The 25431-nt window shown below is 43.6% G+C and overlaps 3 non-coding genes and 3 pseudogenes across 3 annotated transcripts; all 6 read left to right on the top strand.

The window, feature by feature from the left end:
• The first annotated feature begins 1237 nt into the window (after positions 1-1237).
• LOC142654031 (U2 spliceosomal RNA) lies at positions 1238-1453 on the top strand (annotated as a pseudogene).
• Positions 1454-8057: 6604 nt separating this feature from the next.
• On the top strand, positions 8058-8242 carry LOC142654028 (U2 spliceosomal RNA). The gene has a single exon (XR_012848835.1). It is a non-coding gene; the product is annotated as a U2 spliceosomal RNA (small nuclear RNA).
• Positions 8243-16220: 7978 nt separating this feature from the next.
• On the top strand, positions 16221-16407 carry LOC142653872 (U2 spliceosomal RNA). Its single transcript, XR_012848724.1, has one exon. It is a non-coding gene; the product is annotated as a U2 spliceosomal RNA (small nuclear RNA).
• Positions 16408-17655: 1248 nt separating this feature from the next.
• LOC142654653 (U2 spliceosomal RNA) lies at positions 17656-17725 on the top strand (annotated as a pseudogene).
• A 787-nt stretch (positions 17726-18512) lies between these two features.
• Positions 18513-18692, top strand: LOC142654126 (U2 spliceosomal RNA; annotated as a pseudogene).
• A 6283-nt stretch (positions 18693-24975) lies between these two features.
• On the top strand, positions 24976-25164 carry LOC142653891 (U2 spliceosomal RNA). Its single transcript, XR_012848741.1, has one exon. It is a non-coding gene; the product is annotated as a U2 spliceosomal RNA (small nuclear RNA).
• Positions 25165-25431: the final 267 nt, after the last annotated feature.

The raw sequence follows: 25431 nt of genomic DNA, 5'->3' as shown, positions 1-25431 counted from the left end.
ATTTTAGGTGTCTCCTTCAGTGAGTGCGATAATGGTTTTATCAGTTGGGACATGGTGGCGCAGAAGGTAAATCAAAAAATATGTATGTGGAACATGAGAAAACTTACCATGGAGGGAAAAGTTTTAATTATTAAAATGGTCATTTTACCCCTGCTTTTATATCTAAGTATGGTTTTCCCTCCCCCCACGGTTTTATTGCAAAAAATTACTAAAGCATGTTTTACCTTCTTTTGGAGTTCCAGAATGGAGAAACTAAAAAGAGAGATTGTGATGAAATCCAAACCGAAGGGTGGCAAAGATTTTCCGAATTTTAACAGGTTTCTTTTAATCAAGTTCTTCAGTTTCTGTTTTAATTCCCTTTTTAAAGAACATTATTGGTCCTATTTTTTACGTTTTAATACAGGGTTTTTAATGCGAAGGTTTGGGTGGTTCAACATTGTTTTATCCTCACCTTACGCTTTTAAACTCTCAATAAACTATGTGATTTTAGAAAAGATAGTGACCTTATTCAACCTGAAGGGAAAAAATGTAAATGAGCTGAAAAATAGTAAAAAGTTAATTAAAGACCTAAGAGAAAGTGAGACGGTCAGCAGGATTGAGAATTTTAATGAGGAACGAAGTGCTTTTATCTTCAAAATTATTAATGTGTTTTATCTTTTTAATACACAGATGGACCTGGCCTGGAGCTGCATTCATCAATGTCTTCCATGCCGGGCATTCCAATACAGAAGGAGGTTCGCGAGGTCTGCCGTCTGCCCGAGGGAAGGCTGCCAGGCCGAGGAAACGGTTCGACACATTTTTTGGACGTGTGATTTTGCGAAGGAATTTTGGAAAAAAATATTCCCTCTTTTGGCAAAGATGGCAGACCTGAAAGACTTGAATTATGAAGATATTTTATATGGACTATTTGGATGCCCAACCGCGAGCCAAAAGATAATAGCGTGGAAGACGATGAATTGCGCCAAAGAAGCTCTATGGAAGGCCAGGAACATCCTGATTTTTAAGCACGATGTTTTATCTACTGATGATGTTTTAGGTCTTTGTTTTAGCGAAATGTACATTTATTATTTATTAGACAAAAAAAGAAATGCCACCCTTCTAAATAAATGGTTTGTGAAAGAATGGAACTCCAACATATAAAGATTTGCCACCATGTCCCTTTTATGTAATGTAATGCAATGAAATATTGATTTTATTGTTATTCATTTGTACAAAAGTTGGTTTTATTGTAAACTGTATTTTTTTATGAAATAAATCATTGACACCCCTGAAAAGGGGTAGCCAACTTAAAAAAAAAAAATCTGTTCTTATCAGTTTAATATCTGATACGTCCCCTATCTGGGGACCATATATTAAATGGATTTTTAGAACAGGGAGATGGAAATAGAGCTTGCTCTGTCCACTCCACGCATTGACCTGGTATTGCAGTATTTCCAGGACCGGTGCACCCTTTCCTTATGTGTTGACTAAAATCAGATTCCAAAAGTGTTTTTTCCCTTTGCTATTGTTTCTGTCTTTCTGAAGGGATCTCCCCTTTTAATCCCATTATTTCAACACCTGTTGGACAATGCATGAGTGATAATGAGCTCATTGATTAAATGCAATTAATGAATAGATTGCCACCTCTTGTTGTGTGTCGTCTGTGTTTCTGTGTTTCCGGCATTTCACATTGGAACAGCTCATTCACCTTCCTTGTCTTCTCTCCGCCCTCCCTTTTAGGTAAGTTAAAGAGCTGCACCTGAGCCAGCCACTGATTGATGCAGCACCACAGTCAAATAGTGGAGTGGAGTAGGGGGAACAGCAAACAGCCATTAAAGCAAGCAGCCCGCCCGCCCGCCCGCCACAATGGACCTACCTGTGTACACTAGATGGATGTGATGGAATGTACTGTCGTCCCTACATTTCAAGAAGAAGTAAGAATTGCAGTTGCAACAAAGCCTTGCTTGCCTACAAAGAGAGCAGCAATTTGGATTTGTTACTATGTTACCTAGAAGAATAACAAACTGTGCAAGGATGGAGGTTGTAGGAGCAAGGAGAACAAGTTGTCTGTAAAGTTGGTGGATGCCTATTTTCCATTTTGCAGTCCCTTGTCTCCCTCTTGTGGCCTCCTGGAGGCAAATAAATGTGCAAAAAAAAGACAGCCTGGCGGCCGGCTGTTGCAGTGTTGCCCTCTCAGGCAACACTGAGTGACTGACTGAGCCTCACCGTCTTATATAAAGTTCAGACGGAACTTTGCACGTGTCATAGTGGAGCCCTCAGGATTCCAGAGGCAGCTTTCTGACATCATAATGGGGCCTCAGAGATAAAAGCCTGGGCCCAGGCAGTGTTGGTCAGTGCTGCTCAGCAGGCAGCACCGGACTGGATTAAAGCTGATACAAGGTGTGAAGGAACAAGGGGTGGCTGTGGGCATGCACTTGCTGCCGCTGCCAGTGTTTATCTGCATGGCAGGAGGGCATTTGGGCGTTGCCAGGAAGGCGTTTTTATGTAGATTCCTCCTCTTTCAGCACTGCATTGTGGTGCAAGCAAAAGAAGCAAATCCTGTGTAGCTTCCTCTCCGGCCTTTATTCACCTCCCGCTTAGTAGCTGTAAATGTGTGTGAGCCTGCAGGGCCCCATGGAATTGCCTAGGAGTAGGCTGAATCGCTGCAAGGGGTGAACAGCAGTATTAGGCAGGCTCGGTCAACGCCCGGCCCATTCGGGTTATCGCTTCTCGGCCTTTTGGCTAAGACCAAGTGTATTTATACAGGAGGTTTTTAGTCAGAAGGTGCTCAGGTACCCTCTCTCTCGGCCTCGGGGGATCGTCCAGGTTCGCCTGGACTTCACCCCCGTGCTGCTATTTGGGAGAGAGGCTTAGTCCTGAGCAACGAGTTGCGATCCCCCCCCCCAGCCCTTTGGTAAGTCTCAGGACCCCATAGGGCGCAGCTTTTTGCTGTGCGGTTCGGCCTGGCCACGGAAATGGCAGGCGAGCCTGATGCGGTGCCGGTGTATGCCCGGCTAAGGAACTCTGCCCGATTTATCGTGGCAGAGGGTGGAGGCGGTCCACGTGGCGTAAAGTTCTTGGTCCACAAGATCTTGGAAGAACTACTGGCGGTCCACAAGAATGAGATTTTGGCTATCCAGGACTACCCGAAACGAGGAATTTTCGACGTCACCTTTATGGGAGAAGGAATCCTCCGTGATGCCATGGACCGAGCTGAGAGGAGAAAAGGTGAACTCGTGGTAGCGGGAGTCCAGGTAGTAGAACATGCCTTCGAAATTACGAAACTCGTGGTGATTAAAATGTACTCCCCATATGTGAAGGATATGGAAGTGGCAGCATTCTTAGCTGCCTACTTCAAAAATGTTAAACTGTTGGGGAGAGTTATGAACGAGTGTGGAGTGTGGACCGTCAAGTGGAAATTTTTAGTAACATTGATAAAGGACCCCTCCACCCAAGAAACGAGATTACCACCGGCTCGTTTTAAAATTGGAAATGTGAATGGCGACCTCTATTTTTCAGGGATGCCAAACTTCTGCAGGGCCTGCGGTACCTATGGACATACCAGTTTTAACTGCGATGTCACCTGTAGAAACTGTGGAAGCAAAGAGCACAATATGAGAGAGTGCTCACAAGAGAAAAAATGTAATTTTTGCCAAAAAACTGGTCATTTGTACTATTCTTGTCCCCATAGGTACCGAGGCGAAGAAAATGAGCAACCCGAGGCGCCCCCACGTGCTCCACCAGCAGACCAGTCCCACCCCCGGGGAGAGGAGCATGCCGGGGCCGCGAAGGAGCAGCGAGGCACCTGGGCTTCAGTGGTGCGGAGTAATGGAGCCAAAGCAGGTGCCTCGCAGCCAGCAACCTCTGAGGAAAGGAAGGAGCCCAGCGCCAATGACAAAAGGCAAGCTAAGCGGAAGGCGGAAAAGGAGCAGGCCACCAATGATACTGTGGCATCCCAGAGGGCTGGTTGTCCAGTGGGTGCCGGGCCTGCTCCTGTACCTGGGTCTCAGGAGTCTGACTCCGAGCAGGAGAACTGGGTAGCGGTGGGTCCCCGGAAAAAGGAAAACAGGAGCGTGCTGGTAGGAGGGAATCAGGGGAGGAGCAAATGGACACATCCGTGAAGAAAAGTGAGGCTCCTCCTAGGACCACCTCCTCGCCTGACCTGGTGAGGAGGGTGGGCACTGTTCCCTCCCAGATACCGGACACCCCGCCATGTGCGCAACCTCCCCCTCTAAGACGGCGTCAACAGAGCCTGGGGGGAGAGGCGGGGCCCTTGGGGGACCCACCCGAAATGGACCTACGTGGTCACCCAGTTGAGACCCAGGTGACGCTAAGCGAGAGTGGGCTCCCCTTGTACGAGATAAGAGTTGCTGGCACGGCTCTCAGTGAAGGAAGTTCCTCTCCCTTTTCGTCCCTCTTTGCAGGCGATTCGGACGAGGGTGGGGATATGAGCGCAAACGAGAATTCTGGTAATGCTGGTGGAGGAAATGTCTGATTTTAAGTTCCACGAATATTTATTATTTTAAAATCAAGACGTTATTTTAATCTCCACAATGTCAGAAGTAAAGGGAATCTCCCTCAACGTGAGGGGTGCCAAGTCCAAAGTTAGAAGGGTTGCTCTCTTCAGCTTTTTAGCTGGCCTGGCAGCCTCTGTTTTTTTCCTGCAGGAGTGCGGCATTCCCCATATGATGAAGTACCATAAATACCAAGAGGATTGGAAGTATGGTCCATCAGTCTGGTCTGGATCTAACGAGTCCAGATCAGCAGGGGTCGCCATTCTTTTTAAGGGAAACGTTTTAATCGATTTTATCCAAGAGATTCTTCCAGGACGTATTTTATTGGTTAAGGCTTTTATTGACGGTGTGAAATGGCAGTTCTTAAATTTTTATGGCTCACCTGACAAAAATGAAAGAGAAGAAATGTTAGCGATTTTACCTCTTTTTATTAACACGACTGAGCCTTTTATCCTCGCAGGTGATTTTAATTGTATCCTGAGAGGGGAACGCCGGCTTACCAGTGCTACAAGCAGGAACTATGATAAGACCTCTGGACTGCTCAAAGATATGGTGGGTGATTTTAAATTAAAAGACGTTTATAAAGAGTGTAACAGGAGCAGTCCAGAGGAAGCCGGCGTTACCTGGAGCAACGCCACTTGTAGCTCCAGGATAGATTTTATATTTTGTAATGAGAATCTACTGCCTTTTAAATGTGAAGTTTTAACCAATGTTTTTTCTGATCACAAGCTTTTATCATTTTATGTAAAGCGTGATTTTAATAACATTATTAGTAAAAAGTCCTGGAAGTTAAATGTTTCCCTTTTAGATGATCCACAGGTTTTTACAGATTTTATTGAATTTTACAAAGAGAGTAGGCGGGTGAGAGACACGCGGGCTCCCATCACCACATGGTGGGAGAAAATGAAAAGGAAAATAAAAGAATTTTTTATTAAAAAAAGCGTGGCGAAAGCCAGAGAAAAGCAAGCTTTTTTTAAAATTCTCAACACCCGCCTACAGACCCTGTACAAGATGAGAGCGCACGAGATAGAGGTAAAAGACGACATCGCCAACTTAAAAAAAGAGATAGCTCAGTGCCTGGAGCAGAAAGGTAAAGAAATTATATTTCGTTCTAAAGTACAGCACGTGGAAGAGAACGAGACCTGCTCCAGGTACTTTTTTAAGAAAATGAACAATAAAAAAGCTATTCTTAAAAATATTGATGGGGTGTCGGATATACAGGGTCTTTTAAGTAAAGTTCATGAGTTTTATACTGACCTTTTTAATGTGAAAACTGTGGATCGTGATTTTATGCGTGACTCGCTGAAGGAGATTACCACTGTTTTAGACCCTGTCTCCCAGAATTTTTTATTGCAGGAACTGTCGGAGCAGGAGATTTTAGAGACAGTGAAGAGTTTTAAAGCAGGTAAAGTTCCTGGCCCGGACGGTATACCCAGCGAGTTTTATGTCAAATTTTATGACATTTTAAAAGATGATCTCTTAAACCTTTTTACTGAAGTCTTTCATTCCAAGATGCTGCCTAAGTCCTGGCGGAAGGGTGAGGTCTCCTTGCTATACAAGAAAGGTGACATCGCAGTTTTAGAGAATTGGAGACCAATAACCCTTCTGAATAGTGACTACAAAATAATGGCAAAACTATGCGCAAACCGTTTAAAAGCCATAGTACCCCACATCATACACTCTAACCAGGTATGTGGGGTGCCAGGCCGCAGCATCTGGGATAATATTAATTTAATAAAAGATGCGATTGAAGACACAAAATCTAGAAACGGAAAATTAGCCATTTTATCCATAGATTTTCAAAAAGCTTTCGACCGAGTATCGCACTTTTATCTTTTTAAGGTTTTAGAGCGGATGGGTATACCTGAAGGTTTTTTACTATCTATTAAAGCCTTTTATAAAGATTGCACAAGCAAAATTTTAGTAAATGGTTTTAAGACACATGACGTTCTTTTAAACTCTGGGGTGAAGCAGGGGTGTCCCTTGTCCCCACTGCTTTTCATATGTGCACTAGAGCCTCTGCTATGCGCAATACGCCGTGATAAACAAATACGTGGAGTCCCCCTGCCGGGGGAGGCGGCATAGAGGCTAAAGCAGTGGGGTACATGGATGATGTGGCGATACTTTGTAGGGACACCCTGTCGCTTCAGAAAGCCCTAAAACAAATTGAGTTTTATTGCTGTGCTTCCGGTTTTAGAATAAATTTCAGCAAAAGTAATATTTTAAGAATAGGAAGCATGGTTTTTAGAGACGTACCCGTTCCTGTGTCAGATACTATTAAAGTTTTAGGTATCTCCTTCAGTGAGCACGACAATGGTTTTATAAGTTGGGACATGGTGGCGCAGAAGGTAAACAATAAAATTTGTATGTGGAATATGAGGAAACTCACCATGGAGGGAAAAATTTTAATCATAAAAATGGTCATTTTACCCCTTCTTTTATATACAAGCATGGTGTTCCCTCCCCCAACAGTTTTATTACGAAAAATAACAAAAGCATGTTTTACCTTCTTTTGGAGTTCCAGGATGGAGAAATTGAAACGAGAAACGGTAATAAAGTCCAAACCAAAGGGTGGCAAAGATTTTCCTGATTTTAATAGGTTTCTTTTAATTAAGTTCTTTAGTTTCTGTTTTAATTCCCTTTTTAAAGAGCACTATTGGTCTTACTTTTTACGTTTTAATACTGGGTTTTTTATGCGGAGGTTTGGTTGGTTTAACATAATTTTATCCTCACCATACGCTTTTAAATTATTAGCTAACTACGTAATTTTAGAAAAAATAGTGGCTCTCTTCAATTTAAAAGGGAAGACCGTGAATGAACTCAAGAATAGCAAAAAACTAATAAAACACCTGAGAGAGCGAGACGGTCAGCAATGTGGAGAATTTTAATACACAACGATGTGCTTTTATTTTCAAAATGATTAATGTGTTTTATCTTTTTAATACACAGATGGACCTGGCCTGGAGCTGCGTTCATCAATGTCTTCCATGCCGGGCATTCCAGTACAGAAGAGGATTCGTGAGGTCTGCCGTCTGCCCGAGGGAAGGCTGCCAGGCCGAGGAGACGATAAGACATTTTTTGGACATGTGGCTTTGCAAAAGAATTTTGGAAAAAAATATTCCCTCTTTTGGTGAAGATGGCAGACCTAAAGGACTTAAACTATGAGGATATTTTATATGGACTTTTTGGATGCCCAACCGCGAATCAGAAAATAATTGCATGGAAGACGATGAATTGCGCCAAAGAAGCTCTGTGGAAGGCCAGGAACATCCTTCTTTTTAAGCACGACGTTTTATCGATTGATGATGTTTTAGGTCTTTGTTTTAGTGAAATGTATATTTATTTTTTATTAGACAAAAAAAGGAATGCCACCCTTCTAAATAAATGGTTTGTGACTGACTGGAACTCCAAATAAATAAAGATTTGCCCCATGTCCCCCTACATAAATTTTAAGGAAATTTGATTTTACTATTTTTGCAATGTAAAAAAATTTTTTGTATCTATCTATGTAACCAAAAAGTATTTTATTGTAAAATTGAATTTTTTTATCAATAAATCATTGACACCCCTGCAAAGGGGTAGCCAACTGAAAAAAATCTGTTCTTATCAGTTTAATATCTGATACGTCCCCTATCTGGGGACCATATATTAAATGGATTTTTAGAACAGGGAGATGGAAATAGAGCTTGCTCTGTCCACTCCACGCATTGACCTGGTATTGCAGTATTTCCAGGACCGGTGCACCCTTTCCTTATGTGTTGACTAAAATCAGATTCCAAAAGTGTTTTTTCTCTTTGCTATTGTTTCTGTCTTTCTGAAGGGATCTCCCCTTTTAATCCCATTATTTCAACACCTGTTGGACAATGCATGAGTGATAATGAGCTCATTGATTAAATGCAATTAATGAATAGATTGCCACCTCTTGTTGTGTGTCGTCTGTGTTTCTGTGTTTCCGGCATTTCACATTGGAACAGCTCATTCACCTTCCTTGTCTTCTCTCCGCCCTCCCTTTTAGGTAAGTTAAAGAGCTGCACCTGAGCCAGCCACTGATTGATGCAGCACCACAGTCAAATAGTGGAGTGGAGTAGGGGGAACAGCAAACAGCCATTAAAGCAAGCAGCCCGCCCGCCCGCCCGCCCGCCCGCCCGCCACAATGGACCTACCTGTGTACACTAGATGGATGTGATGGAATGTACTGTCGTCCCTACATTTCAAGAAGAAGTAAGAATTGCAGTTGCAACAAAGCCTTGCTTGCCTACAAAGAGAGCAGCAATTTGGATTTGTTACTATGTTACCTAGAAGAATAACAAACTGTGCAAGGATGGAGGTTGTAGGAGCAAGGAGAACAAGTTGTCTGTAAAGTTGGTGGATGCCTATTTTCCATTTTGCAGTCCCTTGTCTCCCTCTTGTGGCCTCCTGGAGGCAAATAAATGTGCAAAAAAAAGACAGCCTGGCGGCCGGCTGTTGCAGTGTTGCCCTCTCAGGCAACACTGAGTGACTGACTGAGCCTCACCGTCTTATATAAAGTTCAGACGGAACTTTGCACGTGTCATAGTGGAGCCCTCAGGATTCCAGAGGCAGCTTTCTGACATCATAATGGGGCCTCAGAGATAAAAGCCTGGGCCCAGGCAGTGTTGGTCAGTGCTGCTCAGCAGGCAGTACCGGACTGGATTAAAGCTGATACAAGGTGTGAAGGAACAAGGGGCGGCTGTGGGCATGCACTTGCTGCCGCTGCCAGTGTTTATCTGCATGGCAGGAGGGCATTTGGGCGTTGCCAGGAAGGCGTTTTTATGTAGATTCCTCCTCTTTCAGCACTGCATTGTGGTGCAAGCAAAAGAAGCAAATCCTGTGTAGCTTCCTCTCCGGCCTTTATTCACCTCCCGCTTAGTAGCTGTAAATGTGTGTGAGCCTGCAGGGCCCCATGGAATTGCCTAGGAGTAGGCTGAATCGCTGCAAGGGGTGAACAGCAGTATTAGGCAGGCTCGGTCAACGCCCGGCCCATTCGGGTTATCGCTTCTCGGCCTTCTGGCTGAGATCAAGTGTAGTGCTGGTTACTTGTAGTCAGTGCTGCCTGGTCTTAGTTGGGAGGTGCTCAGGTACCCTCTCTCTCGGCCTCGGGGGATCGTCCAGGTTCGCCTGGACTTCACCCCCGTGCTGCTATTTGGGAGAGAGGCTTAGTCCTGAGCAACGAGTTGCGATCCACATATCCCCCGTGTAGGCTTCGGCCGAAAAGGGGAAAAGCTGCGTAGACGTTACGTCACCAACGGGTGGCGTAACTTTCCTTGAAAACCCCTCACCATGGACGAAAGTCCTGGTGAGATACCGGCGTATGCCCGGATAAAGAATACAATCCGTGTAATTGTATCAGAAGAGAAGGCGACGACCTGCGGCCTGAAGTTCTTGGTGGAGACCGTGCTTGTTGGCATTTTCAACATTCAGAAGCGGGAGATATTGGCGGTACAAGACTATCCTAGGAGAAGAACATACGACATAACTTTTGTACAGAATGGAGTGTTCCAAGATCTGCTGGCGGCATACATGGTAAAAAACGATCCGAGACTGGACGGTATTGAATTTTACGAACATGTGTTGGACATCACTAAGATGATTGTGATAAAAATGTACTGCCCGTTTGCTGATTTAAAAGATGTGATGTCCTTTTTATCCCCCTATTTCAAAAGTGTAAAATGTATTGGCAAAATAATGAACGAAGTTGGAGTTTGGACGTCAAAGTGGAGATTTTTAGTAACTTGTTATAGAGATGCCAATACAGCAGGGGGGATAATGTTGCCGCCAGCACGCTTTAAATTAGGTGATATGGCAGGAGATCTTTTTTATACAGGAATGCCTCCATTCTGTAGAAAGTGTCAAAAGTACGGTCACACCAAAGAGTTCTGCGAAAGCACCTGTAGGAACTGTGGCAGCTCTGAGCACGAGGCCAAAACTTGCCCTCTGGGGAAAAGGTGTCGTTTTTGCAGCCGAGTTGGTCATCTATATGCTACTTGTCCCCACAGATCGGAACAACCCGAGGTCCGGCCGAGGCGTCCAGAGCAGCCAGCAGGCCAGATCGCCCCCGCACAAGGAGAGGAACCAAGAGGTGAAGAGGCAGATGACATGGACACCTCCAGCAGACCCCCCCAAACAGGTGACCCAAAGGAGCAAAGGCGGTTTAAGAGAAGAGCCAGTGATCAGCGGACGAAAAAGCCCCCTCAGGAAACGGAGGAGATGGGTAGTTCGGATGAAGCTGATCCGCCTGGGCCGCAGGAGGTGCTGGGTCAGCCTGTACCTGAGGCAGAGGACCCGGGCGGAGCGGCAGCAAGGACTAAAAGGCGTAGGGCGTACTCAGAGGTGGCAGCTGGGGTGCCGATGGGAGTACCTGCTAGAGCGAAAGCAGGGAAACCAGTTGACGCGACCCCGGAAGCACCAGCTGAAGGTCTCCCCCCTTCTCGCCAGTTGGGGGAGACAAGCATAGCTACCTCTGAGGTGACAGAAGTCCCGGAAACGGCCGCGAGTGCGTTTCCTGCCCCTAGGTCTTCCCCGGGTAATTATAGACCAGTAAGCTTAACATCCATCGTGGGGAAAATGTTTGAGGGGCTATTGAGGGACTATATACAGGATTATGTGACAATAAATAGCATTATAAGTGACAGCCAGCACGGTTTTACTAAGGACAGAAGTTGTCAAACTAACCTAATCTGTTTTTATGAAGAGGTGAGCAGAAGTCTAGACAGAGGGGCCGCTGTGGATTTAGTGTTTTTGGACTTTGCAAAGGCATTTGACACTGTCCCCCATAGGCGCCTAATGGGTAAATTAAGGACTATAGGTTTAGAAAATATAGTTTGTAATTGGATTGAGAATTGGCTCAAGGACCGTATCCAGAGGGTTGTGGTCAATGATTCCTTCTCTGAATGGTCCCCGGTTATAAGTGGTGTACCCCAGGGTTCAGTGCTGGGACCACTATTATTCAACTTATTTATTAATGATATAGAGGAAGGGATTAATAGCACTATTTCTATTTTTGCAGATGACACCAAGCTATGTAATATAGTTCAGACTATGGAAGATGTTCATGAATTACAGGCAGATTTAAACAAACTAAGTGTTTGGGCGTCCACTTGGCAAATGAAGTTTAATGTAGATAAATGTAAAGTTATGCATCTTGGTACCAACAACCTGCATGCATCATATGTCCTAGGGGGCGCTACACTGGCGGATTCACTTGTTGAGAAGGATCTGGGTGTACTTGTAAATCATAAACTCAATAACAGCATGCAGTGTCAATCAGCTGCTTCAAAGGCCAGCAGGATATTGTCGTGTATTAAAAGAGGCATGGACTCGCGGGACAGGGATGTAATAATGCCACTTTACAAAGCATTAGTGAGGCCTCATCTAGAATATGCAGTTCAGTTCTGGGCTCCAGTTCATAGAAAGGATGCCCTGGAGTTGGAAAAAATACAAAGAAGAGCAACGAAGCTAATAAGGGGCATGGAGAATTTAAGTTATGAGGAAAGATTGAAAGAATTAAACCTATTTAGCCTTGAAAAAAGACGACTAAGGGGGGACATGATTAACTTATATAAATATATTAATGGCACATACAAAAAATATGGTGAAATCCTGTTCCTTGTAAAACCCCCTCAAAAAACAAGGGGGCACTCCCTCCGTCTGGAGAAAAAAAGGTTCAAGCTGCAGAGGCGACAAGGCTTCTTTACAGTGAGAACTGTGAATTTATGGAATAGCCTACCGCAGGAGCTGGTCACAGCAGGGACAGTAGATGGCTTTAAAAAAGGGTTAGATAATTTCCTAGAACAAAAAAATATTAGCTCCTATGTGTAGAAATTTTTCCTTCCCTTTTCCCTTCCCTTGGTTGAACTTGATGGACATGTGTCTTTTTTCAGCCGTACTAACTATGTAACTATGTAACTATGTAACTATCGTAGGGGAGGAGGCTGCCATACAATATGCTCCAGAAACCTTGCCCGTGGAGTCCATCTGGGACCCATTTGCGATAAGTGCCTCAGGTATGGCGGGGGGTCAGCTGTCTGACATGAGTTCCTCTCCAATCTCCTCAACTTATACAGTCGGTTTGAAGTCGGAGGGCGATGAGAGTTCGAGTGAGGTCTCTGGTAACGCCGAGGACTGCTGAGGCCACCTCGGGTAAGATTACATAAGACTGTCTCTTTTCCCTTTTCCTCATGGCAGAGTTAGGTGGCATTTCCTTAAATGTTAGGAGCGTGCATTCTAAGACGAGAAGAGCTGCCCTGTTTGACTATCTTTCTATTTTTTCCGCCACCGTTTTTTTCCTACAGGAATGCTGTATCCCACATCGCACGAACTACAACAAATATAAGGAAGACTGGAGACTCGGACCTTCAGTGTGGTCCGGGTCTAACGATTCCAGAGCCGCAGGTGTCGCCATTTTATTTAAAGGGAACGTTTTAATTGACAGTTTTAATGAAATTTTACCAGGTAGAATTTTATTGGTCAAAGCTTTTATAGACGGTATTAGATGGCAGTTTTTAAATTTTTATGGGTCCTCGGACAAGAATGAAAGAGCTAGAATGCTAGAGATTTTACCCCTTTTTTTAAACGATTCAGAGCCACTTGTTTTAGCGGGTGATTTTAATTGTATTTTAAAGGGGGAACGCCGGTTCTCTAACTCAGTAAGCAGGAATTATGACAAAACCTCCTCATTATTAAAAGATATAGTTACTGATTTTAAACTTACTGATGTTTTTAAGAAATGTAACAGCAATTTATCTGCAGAGGCCGGCGTCACCTGGAGCAATGTGAACTGTAGCTCCAGGATCGATTTTATATTCTGCTCTTATCAAGTACTGCCTTTTAAATGTGATCTTAATCCCAATGTTTTATCTGATCATAAATTATTGTATTTTAAAGTTAAAAATGATATTGGGAAAAATACTGTCAAAAAAGCCTGGAAAATGAACGTTTCCCTTTTAGATGATCCGCAAATTTTATCTGATTTTATTACCTTTTATAAGGGCTGCAGACGGGTAAGACATCCAAATATGTCCATAGTCTCATGGTGGGAGAAAATAAAAATAAAAATAAGAGACTTTTTCATAAAAATCGGAAGGAGAAAAGCAAAAGAAAAACAGGATTTTTTTGCTAATTTGAATACCCGTCTGCAGACCCAATACAAGTTCAGAGAACAGGGTATGCAGGTGGAGGAGGAGATTATGGAGATTAGGAAGGAGATCTCCCAGTGCCTGGAGCAGAGAGGTAAGGAAATTGTCTTTCGTTCAAAAATGAAACACCTTGAGGAAAATGAGACCTGCTCCAGGTACTTTTTTAAGAAAATTAACGATAAGCATACCCTGTTAGACAATGTTGATGGAGATACAAACACTGACAATATTTTAAAAAAGGTACACAGATTTTATGCGGATCTTTTTAATATAAAGCTTGTTAATGTTGATTTGATGAACGACTCATTGAAGGAGGTTGACGCTGTTTTAAATCCTGTCTCCAAAGATTTTTTATTACAGGATATTACGGAACAGGAGATTTTAGATACCATCAAGAGTTTTAAAACAGGTAAAGTCCCTGGCCCTGATGGTATACCCATAGAGTTTTATGTCACATTTTATGGAGTTTTAAAAGAGGATCTCTATTCCCTTTTTACTCAAGTTTTTAGAACAAAAGCCCTCCCGGGGTCCTGGAAGAAAGGTGAGGTGTCCCTGCTTTATAAAAAGGGGGACAAAACAGATATCAAAAACTGGAGGCCTATCACCTTACTAAACGCAGACTACAAAATAATGGCCAAGATTTGCGCGAATAGGCTAAAGGCTGTTATAGAGAAAATCGTCCACTCCAACCAAGTCTGTGGGATACCTGGGAGGAGCATATGGGACAATTTAAACCTTTTAAAAGATGCTATTGGTGATACGAAGGAGAGAAAAGGCAGATTGGCGGTTTTATCCATAGATTTCGAGAAAGCCTTTGATAGAGTATCACATTTTTATCTTTTTAAGGTTTTAGAAAAGATGGGTATACCAGAAGGCTTTTTACAGTCTCTGAAGGCCTTTTATGAAAATTGTACGAGCAAGATTTTAGTAAAGGGTTTTAAGACACAGGATGTCCTTTTAAACTCCGGAGTGAAGCAGGGGTGTCCCTTGTCCCCACTACTTTTTATATGTGCGATCGAGCCTCTACTCTGCAGATTGAGGAATGACAGGCAGATATGTGGAGTCCCCCTGCCGGGCGGGGGGGGGACTAGAGGCAAAAGTAGTGGGGTACATGGATGATGTCGCGGTCCTGTGCAGGGACGCCCCGTCACTGCAAAAAGCATTACAACAGATATACCAATTTTGCTGCTCCTCCGGTTTTAAAGTCAATTTTAATAAAAGTAATATTTTAAATATTGGCAATATGATTTTACAGGACATTCCAGTCCCTGTGTCGGAGTCTGTACAGATTTTAGGGGTCTCCTTCAATGAGTCAAACAATGGTTTTATCAGTTGGGACTTGGTGGCACAAAAAGTTAATAAGAAAATTTGTTTATGGAATCTTAGAAAACTGACAATGGAGGGAAAAATTTTAATCACAAAAATGGTGATTTTACCAATTTTATTATATCTAAGTATGGTTTTCCCTCCCCCTGATATTTTATTAAAAAAGATTACCAAGGCATGTTTTACATTTTTATGGAATTCTAGGATGGAGAAGCTCAGGAGAGAAAAAGTGATGTTACCAAAGCTAATGGGTGGTAAAGATTTTCCAAATATAAAAGCATTTCTTTTAATCCATTTTTTTACACTGTGTCTTAATACTGTTTTTAAGGAACACTACTGGTCTTATTTTATCCGTTTTAACACTGGCTATTTTATGAGGAGGTACGGATGGTTCTCTACGGTTTTAAGCTCGCCATATGCTTTTAACCTGCCAGACCAGTATAAGATTTTAGAAAAAATAGTGAACCTTTTTAACCTAAAAGACAAAAGAATAGAAGATGTAAAAAATAGTAAATATGTTTTAAAGGAAATAAAAGAAAATGTTTTAATAGCCCCCATTAGCAATTTTAATGAAAACAAATGCAAAATTATCTGGAGCATGGTTAATGCTAAATTCATTTTTAATTCACAGAAGGATCTGGCCTGGAGCTGCGCCCACGAGTGTCTTCCATGCCGGGCATTCCAGCATCGAAGGGGACTGACCAACTCGGCTGCGTGTCCAAGGGGAGGATGCCGCGATGACGAGACAGTCTTACATCTCTTTTGGCAATGTTATTTTTCACAACTTATATGGACAAAAATCCTCCCCTTGATGAAGAAGATAACCGGAATAAAGAGAATTACAAGTGAAGGCGTTTTTTACGGATGTCTGGAGTGCCCAACAAGGACTCAGAAAATTATGGCATGGAAGATTACTAACTGCGTTAAAGCAGCTCTGTGGGCGGCCAGGAATATTCTTTTATTCAAACATGAAATTTTATCTGTGAATGATATTTTAGGAATTTGTTTTTATGAAATGCACAAGTATTATCTTTTAGACAAAAAATTCTCTCCTGTTTTAAGTAGAAAATGGTTTTTTAGCGAATGGAATTCTATAATATGATGCCACCAAGTGCCCTTTTATAAATTGTATGATTTTAATCTGACAATTTGTATTTATTTTTTAACCATTGTTGTAAAATTTGAATCCCTGTAAAAATGTTGAAAAATGTTAATTTATTGTAAAACCTGAAAAATTTTAAATAAACGGTTACCCCCAAAGTTGGGGTAGTCAACTTAAAAAATCTGTTCTTATCAGTTTAATATCTGATACGTCCCCTATCTGGGGACCATATATTAAATGGATTTTTAGAACAGGGAGATGGAAATAGAGCTTGCTCTGTCCACTCCACGCATTGACCTGGTATTGCAGTATTTCCAGGACCGGTGCACCCTTTCCTTATGTGTTGACTAAAAGCAGATTCCAAAAGTGTTTTTTCTCTTTGCTATTGTTTCTGTCTTTCTGAAGGGATCTCCCCTTTTAATCCCATTATTTCAACACCTGTTGGACAATGCATGAGTGATAATGAGCTCATTGATTAAATGCAATTAATGAATAGATTGCCACCTCTTGTTGTGTGTCGTCTGTGTTTCTGTGTTTCCGGCATTTCACATTGGAACAGCTCATTCACCTTCCTTGTCTTCTCTCCGCCCTCCCTTTTAGGTAAGTTAAAGAGCTGCACCTGAGCCAGCCACTGATTGATGCAGCACCACAGTCAAATAGTGGAGTGGAGTAGGGGGAACAGCAAACAGCCATTAAAGCAAGCAGCCCGCCCGCCCGCGCGCCACAATGGACCTACCTGTGTACACTAGATGGATGTGATGGAATGTACTGTCGTCCCTACATTTCAAGAAGAAGTAAGAATTGCAGTTGCAACAAAGCCTTGCTTGCCTACAAAGAGAGCAGCAATTTGGATTTGTTACTATGTTACCTAGAAGAATAACAAACTGTGCAAGGATGGAGGTTGTAGGAGCAAGGAGAACAAGTTGTCTGTAAAGTTGGTGGATGCCTATTTTCCATTTTGCAGTCCCTTGTCTCCCTCTTGTGGCCTCCTGGAGGCAAATAAATGTGCAAAAAAAAGACAGCCTGGCGGCCGGCTGTTGCAGTGTTGCCCTCTCAGGCAACACTGAGTGACTGACTGAGCCTCACCGTCTTATATAAAGTTCAGACGGAACTTTGCACGTGTCATAGTGGAGCCCTCAGGATTCCAGAGGCAGCTTTCTGACATCATAATGGGGCCTCAGAGATAAAAGCCTGGGCCCAGGCAGTGTTGGTCAGTGCTGCTCAGCAGGCAGCACCGGACTGGATTAAAGCTGATACAAGGTGTGAAGGAAGAAGGGGTGGCTGTGGGCATGCACTTGCTGCCGCTGCCAGTGTTTATCTGCATGGCAGGAGGGCATTTGGGCGTTGCCAGGAAGGCGTTTTTATGTAGATTCCTCCTCTTTCAGCACTGCATTGTGGTGCAAGCAAAAGAAGCAAATCCTGTGTAGCTTCCTCTCCGGCCTTTATTCACCTCCCGCTTAGTAGCTGTAAATGTGTGTGAGCCTGCAGGGCCCCATGGAATTGCCTAGGAGTAGGCTGAATCGCTGCAAGGGGTGAACAGCAGTATTAGGCAGGCTCGGTCAACGCCCGGCCCATTCGGGTTATCGCTTCTCGGCCTTTTGGCTAAGATCAAGTGTAGTACCTGCTCAAGCTGAGGTTAGTAATCATCCCTGCCGGTGGTACGTGGACCATCGTAGGGGGATGACAGAACGCCGAGGTGAGGGCAGGGAACCACAACGGTCATCGCTCTGGTGTACGCATTTGGTTTAAAGGTACCATTTGTAGGTGACCAGGCGACCGCCGGATCGAGGTTATTAGGCCGGGTAGTTTGGAAGCCCGAGTTGCTATGTGCCCCAGGGCTGGTGACCCTGGGGTGCCCTAACTCACTGGGGGTGGGATCCCACTGAGTGAAGGCACACTTGCACGCACTCTCTTTCACGCTATATGAGCACACACCTTTTTTCTCCCGGCCTTCTGGCTGGGAGATGAGGAATTTTTATATACCTGGCGGATGTCCAGGCTGTATCACAGCGCACATCCACTTATTTAATTTTGTTCTTTCACTGTGTGTTTGTCACGTTTGTCACAGGATTTCGGATGCGGTGCCCTTTTGGGACCCGTCCAAGGTCTAGGGGGAAAATGTGTGGCCTTCTGGTTCCTTTTTCCCCTGCAACCCGGCCTCCCTTCTCCGGAAGGGAGGTGCAAGTAGAAGCAGGCTCCAAGGTGGACACTGGGTTGGCAGCCCAGGTAGAAGCCTTGGAGTGTTGTTGGGTCTCCCTAAGCTTCGGCAAGGGGGGATCATCGATCCTCGATCCTCTTGGCCTAAGGCTTGGAGGGTCGGGGAATGGTTATGCGGGGCCTCTCTCTTTTAAGAGAAGGGCTGCGATAGACCGCATCCTTGTGCACTTTTTGTGTGGCACCCCTGCACTTTTTTTTGCACTTGGGTGATAGAAAGCACGACTCGGGCTTTCAATAAAAAAAAAAAAATCTGTTCTTATCAGTTTAATATCTGATACGTCCCCTATCTGGGGACCATATATTAAATGGATTTTTAGAACAGGGAGATGGAAATAGAGCTTGCTCTGTCCACTCCACGCATTGACCTGGTATTGCAGTATTTCCAGGACCGGTGCACCCTTTCCTTATGTGTTGACTAAAATCAGATTCCAAAAGTGTTTTTTCTCTTTGCTATTGTTTCTGTCTTTCTGAAGGGATCTCCCCTTTTAATCCCATTATTTCAACACCTGTTGGACAATGCATGAGTGATAATGAGCTCATTGATTAAATGCAATTAATGAATAGATTGCCACCTCTTGTTGTGTGTCGTCTGTGTTTCTGTGTTTCCGGCATTTCACATTGGAACAGCTCATTCACCTTCCTTGTCTTCTCTCCGCCCTCCCTTTTAGGTAAGTTAAAGAGCTGCACCTGAGCCAGCCACTGATTGATGCAGCACCACAGTCAAATAGTGGAGTGGAGTAGGGGGAACAGCAAACAGCCATTAAAGCAAGCAGCCCGCCCGCCCGCCCGCCCGCCCGCCCGCCACAATGGACCTACCTGTGTACACTAGATGGATGTGATGGAATGTACTGTCGTCCCTACATTTCAAGAAGAAGTAAGAATTGCAGTTGCAACAAAGCCTTGCTTGCCTACAAAGAGAGCAGCAATTTGGATTTGTTACTATGTTACCTAGAAGAATAACAAACTGTGCAAGGATGGAGGTTGTAGGAGCAAGGAGAACAAGTTGTCTGTAAAGTTGGTGGATGCCTATTTTCCATTTTGCAGTCCCTTGTCTCCCTCTTGTGGCCTCCTGGAGGCAAATAAATGTGCAAAAAAAAGACAGCCTGGCGGCCGGCTGTTGCAGTGTTGCCCTCTCAGGCAACACTGAGTGACTGACTGAGCCTCACCGTCTTATATAAAGTTCAGACGGAACTTTGCACGTGTCATAGTGGAGCCCTCAGGATTCCAGAGGCAGCTTTCTGACATCATAATGGGGCCTCAGAGATAAAAGCCTGGGCCCAGGCAGTGTTGGTCAGTGCTGCTCAGCAGGCAGCACCGGACTGGATTAAAGCTGATACAAGGTGTGAAGGAACAAGGGGTGGCTGTGGGCATGCACTGGCTGCCGCTGCCAGTGTTTATCTGCATGGCAGCAGGGCATTTGGGCGTTGCCAGGAAGGCGTTTTTATGTAGATTCCTCCTCTTTCAGCACTGCATTGTGGTGCAAGCAAAAGAAGCAAATCCTGTGTAGCTTCCTCTCCGGCCTTTATTCACCTCCCGCTTAGTAGCTGTAAATGTGTGTGAGCCTGCAGGGCCCCATGGAATTGCCTAGGAGTAGGCTGAATCGCTGCAAGGGGTGAACAGCAGTATGGGACAGGCTCGGGCAACGCCCGTCCCATTCGGGTTATCGCTTCTCGGCCTTTTGGCTAAGCTCAAGTGGTTTAGCTGGGAGGTCCGTCTGAGTGTTCGCCCTTGGCCTTGTGGCATCGCTGGTCCGCCAGCTTAAGCCACCTGCTGCTTTAGGGGGTGATCCAGGAGACAGGGAAGGCGATCGGAGGACGAGGACAAGGAGGATTATGGCTGGACCGCCTAATGCACCCAATACAGTTCGGCTGTTTATCGCAGAGGAGAAGAGGACGTCGTATGGAATTTTGCATGTGCAACAGAAGGTGTTGGAAGGAATTCTGGGAATGGCACACGAATCGATCTTCTGTCTTCAGTCCTTTCCCCAGCAAGGATTCTTTGATGCAAGTTTTTCCACCGTGAGTGAAATGAGGACCTGCTACCTCCGGAGTCAGGAGAACCTTTCCCATCCAGAGCTGCAGGGAATTGATTTTGTCCCTTGTGAGACCAAGAAAAAGAGGATCCCGGTGGTAATCCACATGTACAATCCTTTTGTTGAGGATGAGGAGATCCAGGCATTTTTGGGTCGTTATTGTGCCTATGTCTCTGGTGTGGAGAAAAGGAAGAACATTCTTGGGACTTTTAATGGTATGAGGAGGGTTTGGGTGGAGCTGCGTCCAGACCCAAATGGGCATGATGGTCTGTGCCACCCTCCCCAGAATTTTGCTATTGGGAACAACAGAGGTTTCCTTCACTACCCTGGCCAGCCGGATTTTTGTAGGGTGTGCTACGCCTTTGGCCACACCCGGGAGAATTGTACCACTGGACAGGTATGCAGAAACTGTTACAAGCCTGGACATGAGACTGCCAATTGCGAGGAGGCACGTAAGTGTCACTTCTGCGGATCTGTGGAACACCTGGCCAGGCGGTGCCCTAAGGTGTATGGAGAGGTACAGAGGTCCTATGCCGGGGTCGTGAGAGGTGAGATTGCTGCCTCCGGTCCAACAGCGCCACCTGTGGTGGAGCCGGAGGTTCATGAGGCGGCTGTTGTGGAGGATGTTCCTGTTGCGGTGATGACGGAAGCTGTTGCAGTTCCGGACCTGTTGGTCGCTGAAGGGGAGGAGGCTCAAGCTCCATCTGAGTCCTCTGGAGATCCGGGGGAGATGCAGGTTGATAAATCCTCTCTGAAGCGCAAGGAACCAGAGAGCGTAGTTTCAACGCCATTGAGTGAGCGCATTGAGGAATATTCCAGTCCGGGTGGGGGAGGGGGAGATTCATCGGCTGCGGTGGACTCTGACTCTTCTACCTCTTCTTTTGGGGCTGGCTACCTTAAGAGCGGTACTGTTACCAAGTTGGCGAAAACCATTCACTTCACAAGAGGTGTAGTGGGGAATAAGAAGGAGAATGTGGCTCGTACTGCTGCGGATGGGACTCCGACGAAACATAGAGGAAGGGGTGCTTTAAAGAAGTCGTGAGGCCCTGTGTTTGAATTGTTTTGACTTTCATTTATAAATAATGCATTTTGTTATAGGTTCCTTAAATGTCCGGAGTATCAGGACTGCAACAAGAAGAGCTGCAACTTTTGATTTTCTGTCGAATTATCATTTTGATGTTTTATGTTTGCAGGAGTGTTGTTTGCTGGAGGAACCTATAAATGCTACCTGGGCCTTGGGTCCTGCAATTTGGTCAGGATCCCAGGAAAGAAACGGGGGGGTGGGAATATTATTTAAAAGTAATGATTTTGTTGTGAAGAAGGTAATTCACATAGTTCAGGGGAGGGTTTTATTAGTTAATTTTGAGTATAGAGGTGCCTCTTATAAAGTTATTAATGTCTATGCTCCGACTGGACGGAGAGAAAGAGCAGAGATGTTTGAGAAATTATATTTTTTCTTGGGGGGGAGGGAAAATTGTTTCCTTCTGGGAGACTTTAATTGTACAGTGAATGCAGGGGATAGGAGTAATGTTGGAGGGGGAGGTGATAGTGGGGTGGATAGTACTGGGAAACAATTAAATGAAATTGTGAGTTTATTTGAACTTAAGGATTGTTTTCGTGAAAAAAATGATGGTTCTTTTGGTTATACGTATTTTAGTAATACTGGAAATATATCGTCACGAATTGATTTTATTTTTTGTTCTAGGTCATTAACTGTTATGGACTTTAAAAGGAGGAGGATGCCGTTCACGGATCATGCGTGGATCGAATGTGTGGTTAAAAGTAACAGTACGTATGAATTTGGTAGGGGTGTATGGAAATTAAATGTGACATTGTTGGAGGATGAATGTGTTCGGGAGCAATATAGGAGATTGTTTGGGATGTGGCAATCAAAGAAAGGGGAGTTTTTTAGTGTGATTGACTGGTGGGAGTGGGTTAAAAGGGAAACAAAAAGGTTTTTTGTAAAAAAAGGGTGTGAAAGAGGAAGGAAAGAAATGGAGGAGTATGAGAGATGGCAAAAAAGATTGGAGTATTTGTATGAACTTAGACGGGTGGGTATGAATGTTGAAGGTGAGATTGAAGAAGCGCGTGATTATGTTAAAAGATGTTTGGAGGAAAAAGGTAAGAAAATTATTGCACAAGCTAGAGTGGAAGTAAGGGAAAAAGATGAGAAATGCACAAAGTTTTTCTTTAAAAAAGCTTTTAATAAAAAAACTGGAATGGTGAGTGTGTTGAGAGAGGATGGTGTAGAAGTGTTTGGTAAAAATGAGATTCTGGATGAAGTATGGAAGTTTTATACGGATTTGTTTACTGAGAAGAAGCGTGATTGTTCATTAGAGCGTGAATGTTTGGGGTATGTGGATAAACAGTTGGATGAGATTGATCAGAGTTTTTTGAGTGAGGACATAAGGAAGAGTGAAGTAGAGGATGCAATGAATGGTATGAAGAAGGGGAAAGTAGCAGGGAGTGATGGTTTGCCTGTAGAATTTTATTGTGTATTTTGGGATATGATTGGTGATTATGTATGGGAAGTTTGTAAGGAAGTTTTGGAGAGAGGTAGGTTGTCAAAAAGTATGAGTGAAAGTGTGACGGTTCTTTTGTTTAAGAAGGGGGAGAAAAAGAGTTTAAAAAATTGGAGGCCGATAGCGCTCTTAAATTGCGATTACAAGATTATATCTAAGATTATTGCTAATAGATTGAGAAGTGTGATTGACTGTATGGTTGGTGAAGAACAAATGTGTGCAGTGCCTGACAGGAGGATTTCTGAATGTTTGCTGGGTTTGAGAGATGTGTTGTGGGACTGTAAGGATAGGAAACAAGGTGTGGCTGTGATTACGGTTGATTTTGAGAAGGCGTATGATAGAGTTGTGCATGATTTTATGTTCAAGATTTTGAGGAAAATGGGTGTACCGGAGAGAATGGTTGGATGGATTCAGTGTTTATACAGAGATATAGGGAGTAGAATCCAGGTGAATGGTTTTCTGAGCGAGAAAGTGAGGATTATGTCAGGAGTTCGTCAAGGGTGTCCATTGTCACCAATTTTATTTGTTTGTGTGATTGAACCGTTGTTGGGTATGTTTAGGCGGGACAAGGTAATGCGGGGTGTAGAAATCCCTGGCAGTAAGGGGAGAGATGTGCGTGTGATTGGTTATATGGATGATGTCACGGTTGTGTGTAAATGTATGGCTGCTGTTAAGCGGGCTAAGTTGCTGATTGAATGTTTTTGTATGATGAGTGGGTTTAAGTTGAATGTGGATAAAAGTGGTTGTAAGTTTTTTGATGAATGGAAGGAAAATGACTTGTGTGGATGGCCAGTGAGACAAGGTGGGGTGGAAGTTCTGGGGGTGATTTTTGACAATGATTTGTATGGGAAAGAGAGTTGGGGGAGAGTTTTAGAACGGGTGAAAAATAAAACAAATTTTTGGTCTTTAAGGACTTTATCGATTGATGGGAGAGTTTTGGTGATTAAATCTGTGATTATTCCAATTCTGTTGTATATTAATTATGTTTTTCCTCCGCCTGACAGATGTCTGGCGAGAATCATCCGAGTAATTTTTTTGTTCCTTTGGAACTCAAAGATGGAGAAATTGAAGCGAGAGAAAGTGGTGAAGAGAAGAGTGAATGGTGGAAAAGGTCTGATGAATATTGAATGTTTTCTGGCGGTGAAGTATGTAAGTTTTTGTATGTCGATCAGTAAGAAGGAAAGTGTGTATGGTTGTATGGTGAAGTATTTGGCTGGAAGGGTGTTACTGAGATATAAATTAATGGTAAGGGATTTGAGGGAGCCAACAAGTTTTGGTACTCCATGGTTTTATATGAGGATTGATAGGTGCATTAGGAGGAACCACTTAGAGAATGTGACAGTGAATGATTGGTGTGAGAGCAAGAAAGTGATGAAAGTTTTGGAGTCAAGAGAGATGGTTGAATGTGTGGCTGGTTTGACTGAGAATGAGAGTAAAGCAGTGTGGAAGAATGTGCAAAGTAAAGAGTTAGTAAACAGGCAAAAGGATCTTGCTTGGATGACTGTGCATAGGTGTTTACCTACGCGCGAGTTTCAACGGAGAAGAAGGTTGGTAAACAGTGAGAACTGCCCCAGGGCAGGATGTGGTAGGTGTGAGAATTATGTTCATTTACTGTGGGAGTGTGAGTATGCTAAGAATGTATGGAAAGGGATGGGTAAATTGATCAAAGGTATAACTGGGGTTGAATTATTGACGTTTAATATGATGATGTTTGGGTTGTGTGGGGTGAATAGAGAGAAAGCTAGGTTGTTGTGGTTGATTGTAAATTGCGTAAAAGAAGTGTTATGGGATGTCAGGAATATCTTAGTTTTTAAACAAAAAGACGTTGAAGTGTATGAGTGTTTGGGCATGATCCGTGGACGTTTATTTCTGTATGTGTTATGTGACCGAAAAAGACTTGGCAGTGATGCCGAAGGAGTCTGGAAATACAAAAAATGGCGGTCATGGCTTATTAATTGAATTTAATGTGTTTTTTTTCTTTTCTTATAAGAATGGGTTTTTTGTTTTGTTTTGGGAGGATACAATGTATTTGTGTTTGTAATTTTGGATATTTCTCTTTTGAAATGATGGATGTATCTTTGAATATTTTGTTTTTGTACTTTTCATGACAAATGTATGAAATGTAATCTGACTTTATTTTCAATAAAAATTAAAAAAAAAAAAAAAATCTGTTCTTATCAGTTTAATATCTGATACGTCCCCTATCTGGGGACCATATATTAAATGGATTTTTAGAACAGGGAGATGGAAATAGAGCTTGCTCTGTCCACTCCACGCATTGACCTGGTATTGCAGTATTTCCAGGACCGGTGCACCCTTTCCTTATGTGTTGAGTAAAATCAGATTCCAAAAGTGTTTTTTCTCTTTGCCATTGTTTCTGTCTTTCTGAAGGGATCTCCCCTTTTAATCCCATTATTTCAACACCTGTTGGACAATGCATTTGTACAGTGATAATGAGCTCATTGATTAAATGCAATTAATGAATAGATTGCCACCTCTTGTTTTGTGTCGTCTGTGTTTCTGTGTTTCTGGCATTTCACATTGGAACAGCTCATTCACCTTCCTTGTCTTCTCTCCGCCCTCCCTC

This window comes from Rhinoderma darwinii, chromosome 5, assembly GCF_050947455.1.
Source record: "Rhinoderma darwinii isolate aRhiDar2 chromosome 5, aRhiDar2.hap1, whole genome shotgun sequence".
NCBI classification, from domain to species: Eukaryota; Metazoa; Chordata; class Amphibia; order Anura; family Rhinodermatidae; genus Rhinoderma; species Rhinoderma darwinii.
The sequence above is the reverse complement of the archived record's forward strand: the minus strand, read 5'-3'. Positions and strand labels throughout refer to the sequence as shown.